General features: G+C 39.8%; 1 long non-coding RNA gene across 1 annotated transcript in view; it reads left to right on the top strand.

Moving 5' to 3' along the window:
• Window positions 1-1,054: 1,054 nt before the first annotated feature.
• Window positions 1,055-6,000, top strand: part of LOC309653689 — a 94,090-nt gene continuing 89,144 nt past the window's right edge. The window contains exons 1-2 of the long non-coding RNA XR_014259371.1: window positions 1,055-1,106; window positions 1,612-1,696. This is a non-coding gene — a long non-coding RNA (uncharacterized lncRNA). The remainder of the gene's footprint in view (window positions 1,107-1,611; window positions 1,697-6,000) is intronic.

Here is a 6,000-nt window from a genome sequence, read left to right as displayed (position 1 = left end):
ATTAAAGAAACGAAGAGATACCATGTTTGTGTCTTGTGGAGTTTTCAAGTCTGTGCACTTGGAGGCGCTTAGTGCTGTTAGACGTGAGGGGTCTTCAGAGGCATCCTGTTGAGTGAGAAATGCTCTAATCTTGCAATTGACCAGAAAGAGGATCTGATGATTGAAGTTTCTTTGGGAAGTATTACAAAGTTAGGTCAGTAAGTTGATCCCGCTACTATTTTTGTTGTTGTTGTTGTTTTTAATGCCAACTGAAAGTCTGCAAGATATTACAAAAAAGGAGGGAGGGAAAGGAAAATTGTTCCCATACTACCTGCTGTGTTGAAATTGGCCCAGATTGTCCACTCTCTCTCAAAGTTATTTAAAAAAAAAAAAAAAAAAACCGTACAAAGGAAACACCTGTGAATCAACATTTATTGAAAAACCTCCATGTATTAAATACACTGAGAAAAAATATTCTAGTAGAGTAAATGCCTTTAGAAAAACTCTAGGAATGGAGTCAGGAGACAGTATCTTAAGAGTGTTTCCCAGGTCTGAATTCTTTGCTAGAATTGTTCTTTAACGGAAACTTCAGGCTTGCTAGGAAAAAGGACCTACTGTTTCTTGAAAGGCATAAAGAAGAACCAAGGAACTGCAGTCCAAAGGGCATGAAAGCACTTGCCCCAATTTGAGGCTACTGTGCTTAGAGCGGAGCTCTCCAGAACTCTTTGTAGCTAAGTGCATGGGTTTCACGTGTGCAGTATAAAAATCACGAGTGCACATCTCACAAGAGCTGGTTTTAAGAAGAGACCGTCACGAAGGTTCCCGGCGAGGAGCATCTCCAGAGATGCTCCGTAGCGTGCCCGACCCTGCATTTCTCTCCTCTCCTGCAGAGACCTCCTGGAACAGATCCCCGCGCGCCCCTCGCCTGCACGCCTGCGCACGCCCACTGGGGCGGGGCTCTCGGGCACGCGGACCGCCGTCCTCCAATGGCTCCCGGCGTCGTTGGGGCAGTCGGCTCCGGAAGACAGGAGCGCATGCGCAAGCGCGGAGGTTGGGGCCCAAACGGCCGTCCGGCGGGGGCGGGGCCTGTCATGGCGACCTCGAGAGTCAATTCCAGGAACCCTGAGGTAAGGGGTACGGGGACTTTTCACCCCTCAGGTGTCACCGCTCTGCGCTGGTGTTCACCCTGTGGGTTATTTGTGCCCTTGTCCATGTAAGGAGACTCCCCACAATGTGGGTTCATGCCCCCATAGAGCTCGATTCCCTTGAGGGGTTTACCCCAGGGTTATTGGCTCCACTGGGGAGCCGGCTGCATGAAGGGTTCAGTGATTGCGGGGCCTACAGTGGGGGGGAAATAGTGTGTGCGAGCTATTAAACAGGTGCCGTTCTAGTCTGCGCGTTCTGAAGAGTACAAAAGCTAGAGGGAGTTCTTGTGAGTTGAAAACCCTCATCTGGTTCCAAAGGTGCAGCTCAGGTCAATGGAATATGAGTGAAGATCTAGCGAACATCCTCACAGCTTCACTAGTAACTTTTTACCATAAAAATATCAATCAACACTTATGTTCAAACTGTACTCTTTTGTCAATGAGAGCAGTAAGTTTCCTGAATCTAACAATAAGCATTTATTCGTAGTCTGATACTCTCAGATCATGACGGAATTGCAAGCATAGTTTGGCTGGTGATGCAAAAGTTCAGCAAAAATCAACAAAAGGATTAGGTAAGAATCAATTCGGTATATAGAATTTACAGTGAAGAATAGTGTACATTTTAAGTTATTTGTAAATTATGTGCACACATCCATTATATCTTTAAAATTAATTATATGGTATATATCTCCACATTTCTTTAGGGAGTGCTGATTCAGGTTATTAAGGCTTTGCTTGATGACACACCACTGCAAGTGCGTATGGGGCTTAAGGTAGTTTATGTTTGTATTCTGGGGTTGTGAAAGTACTGTGTGGGTGTGTTTGTAGTGTGAATTACATATATGTGCGTTTGTGGCTTGTTGGAGTTCAGTGTCTGTATTTAAGGATATTAAGAAGTTACATCCTTGTTTTTGGCAGTTGGGGAGTTGTGGGTGTTTATGTGTATCTGGAAGTGTCATGTTGTATATGCGTATTTGTAGATCTTCCAGGGATTGTAGGACCTCATGGGCAGTGGGTGGTTTTATGTATATCATTATTTGGGAGTCTATTGGGAATGTGTTTCCATGAATTCCTGGCGTGAGGTTTATTTGTGTATTTATGGAGTTGGTGAGAATCTGAGTAGTGTATTTGCATTTGTGGGTTGGTGATGTCTGTGTGGATATTTGGGATTAAGTGGAAGACATGAGTGTGTTGTTGTGAGAGTGCATGTATTTGAGTTTATGTAGAGGGTTTGAGATGTAATTCAGATGTAGTCAAGTTGTTTGGGTTATGTATTTGTAGTGTAAGACTTTGGGAATGTGCGTTTATTTGTGTGTTTTCTCCCAGCATGTTAGAAATGCGTGTCTGATGGTGGGTTTTGAAGGGTTAGCTGCATGTACATAGTGGAAAAGTTGGAAAAAGTACTTGTGTTTATTATTTTTGGTGTAGGGTCATGTGTTTTGCCTATTTTTGAAATGTAGAGGGATCATTTGTATATTTAGGGCATGCTGTATTATGTGCGTTTCTTTTGGTGGTTTTCAGGAATTGTGTGTTTTGGGGTGTGTGAGGGCAGGTTTAAGACTATTTTATGGGACTGGTGGTATAATGTATATGTGCATATGAATGTGTTGTTTGGTGTGGGGTTTATATGAATCTGTGTTCTGGAAGCAGGTGGTGTTATTTCAGTGTGAGTATTTGGGAGTGTGGGATTATGTATATGCAGATAGTGTGAAGCCTTATGTTTATTTTTGGTTATAGGTTGGTATATTTCCATATGTGTAGTATGGTGAGTAATTGGGGGTATATTTGGGGCTTGTGGTGAGAAACATGTATGTTGAGTTTGTGTGTGTATTCAAAGAGCGTAGCAGATTAGATGAATATTTTCTAGAGTATGTGTTTACATTTTTCATTGGGGGTTATTTGTATCTGGAAGTGAGTATTTTTGTGTTGATATAGTAATGGAGTTATGTGTATACAGGAGAATGGGAGAATTTATTTGTACTGGAAGTATATGATATGGTTCTAAGTAAGTATTTAGGGGTATGGAGGTTTAAGATGTGTAATTTGGGACTTGGAAGGGGTTTTATGTGTATTTATATATGATATGCTGGAGATGTGTCCATGTGTCTTAGGAGTGTGTACTGGTTTGTGTGTATATCCATCAGGGCATGGGTGAATTCATAGGGTTTGAGGTTGTCAGAAATGGTCACAGTGGTTTCCCGGAATGCTGGGATTTTTGTGTTTGGAAATGTTTGGGGATTGTGGTGGTAATGTTGGATTCTGGAAATGTAAGGATGATGTATAGTGTTTGGGGCGATATATATATTTAGAGATTGGGAATATTTGCTGGTGTGTGTGTCCATGAGTGTGTGGGGGTCATGTGTGTATAGTAGCTACAGTTGAGGGATTGTTGGTGTTTTCGTGTCTTGTATGTATCTGAGCATGAGGGGTGTATGTTCATGGTTAGTTTATGAGAGTGTGCATAAGGGCTTTGTGTGTGTATTAAAGTATTCAGGGATCCTCTTTGTGTCACTTCTGGAATGTACTGGTTGAAGAACTTGGTGGAGTTGCTTATATGTGTATTTTCAATGTTCGTGGGATGGTCCTCTATATATTTGGTAAGTTTGGTTGTTTTGTGCCTGTGTGTGTGTCTTTAGGTTCATGGGGCTTACGGGGTGTGTATTCTGAGATATGGGAGAGGTTCAGTGTATGTATTTGGAAACAGAGAGGCTGTGTAGGTTGTGTGTTCAGGAATTGTGGAGTATATGTATTTTGGGACTGTGGGATTGTGTGTGGGTATTTTTTTGGTGGTTCATGAAACAACTGTATACTTGGTGTTTTTTGAGAGCCTATGTGTCTACAGGTTATTTGTTGTGAATATACAGGTAGTGTGTTGGTTGCATATGTTGGTATTTGAGCACATTCAAGGTGAGTGGTTTTGTGTAAAAATCAGGTAGTGAGAGGTGTTTTGTATGTACATTCAGGTTTCAGGTAGCAGTTGTATGGGTGTGTTTAGTGTATATGAAAGATTGTATGTTCTGAGATATGTTCTGGAGATATGTAGTGTGGTTTTGTTTGTATATTTGGGGTGAGAGTTCAGGGTGTTACTCAGGGTGCAGTCAGACTGTGTGCACATATTCACATGAAAGGGGATGGGGTGCGCTGGAACTGGCTCGTACTAGCTTGGTATAGTCAATGGTGCATATCTCTTCCCAGCTCTGTGACGTCAGGTTGAAATTAGTCATGCTGAGAATAGTTACACCAGGTAAGTTGTGAAGCTCCGTAAATCAAAGCTTTCCTACCTGCCCTTGGAAAGCATTTTATTAAGCATTCATCAGCATTTATCACTGGTGTGTGTGTGTGTGTGTGTGTGTGTGTGTGTGTGTGAAGTAAGAATATTCAGGCATCAGTGCGTACGTGTATGGGAGACTCTATGAGAATTTTGAGTGGGGCATTCAGAGGCTGTGGGCCTTGGTATTTGTGCCTTGACCCTGGTCGATCAAGTTGGTGCATTCTTTTTTTTTTTTTCCTTGCCCATGTACTTTTAATGTTACAAGTACATTTTGTTTCAATTCTGACATATTATTTTATGCTATAATTGATATGTTTTATTTACAATAAATATAACAAAATATCCTTTTATTATTTTATTAGGTTTTTAGATTCTGTTTTGTTCTAAGTACTCTTTATATGTATACCTGTTACAGTGCCCTTAATTTTCCTTTTTCTTAAAAAGCTTTTGCTATCTAGTCTGTCAGTTTTAAATGGTACTCACTGACACTCATATATACAACAGTCAGTTACCTTTTTCAAATTTCACTCTTCTCCCTCTCTTCTCCTCCCATTTTTAATGGAATTCTTTCCACATACTCGGAACATGTAACAATTAAACACAATTCTCTCACCCATTACCCTACTCTTGTGTTAGTATTTGATTTACAATTAAATATGTTAAATAATCACCAGCAATCATTTACCAAGGTTTCCTCAGTGTGTGCTGTTGACATGAGCTCATCCTATTGTAGATTCCTCATGAATGACTCACCTGCACAATAGTCCCTGGGTTCTTGCACAGTCGAAACTGTTTACTTATAGACTCGATACGTTAAAGGCAGCTTGGCTGAATATAAAAACCTTGGGTAACTTTTGTTCTATGGAATATTTTGAAAATGCTGTTCCACTGTTGCTTTGCATTGTATGCTGCTCTTGAGAGGCTGGTGCTAGACTAATATTCTTCTCATTATAGGTAATTTGATTATTTTGTTTAGAGGACCTGATGATTTTTTTCCTTAGAGTCGTTTTACTAACATGTTTCTCAAAGTGATTTGTTTTTGAGTCATTTTCCCGGGTACAAGGTAGGCCCTCTCAACATGTCAATTTAAGTTATCTTTTATTTCCAGGTAGTTTTCTTGCCTTACAGATTTAAATATCAATATTTATTTCTGTTGTGTTTCTTTTTCATTTCTAGTAACTCTAATTATATAAAGATCAGATTTTTTTTTCTTGCCTGCCTGGCATTTCATCCACTTTCTCCTTAAACATTTTTACTCTTTTAAAAAAATCTCAAATGTACTCTCTTGGTTGTCTTCCTGCCTTTCCTCAAAGTCCCTTATTAAAATTTTATTCCAATCTGTACTCTCTTGGGCACCCTCTAATTTGTTCTTCCTTCCCTGGTGGACTTTGTCTTTTTCTTCAATTCCTTTTCTGAACTTGATTGACTTTCATTGAATTTTTTGTGTGTTTTGTCCTGTTTTGTCATTAGTTTTTAAAATTGCTGATTCAATGCATGCATTCAATGTTAAAAAACTTATTGTTTTAAAACTAATTGCTTGTTTATGAATATTTAATTCAATTTAGAAGTTTGTTACAGTATTCTTCTGCTCCCTTACTAATTTTT

Source organism: Balaenoptera physalus, assembly GCF_965194825.1.
Source record: "Balaenoptera physalus genome assembly, contig: HAP1_SCAFFOLD_884, whole genome shotgun sequence".
NCBI classification, from domain to species: domain Eukaryota; kingdom Metazoa; phylum Chordata; class Mammalia; order Artiodactyla; family Balaenopteridae; genus Balaenoptera; species Balaenoptera physalus.
Note: the sequence above shows the minus strand (reverse complement) of the source record. Positions and strands in the feature narration are given on the sequence as shown.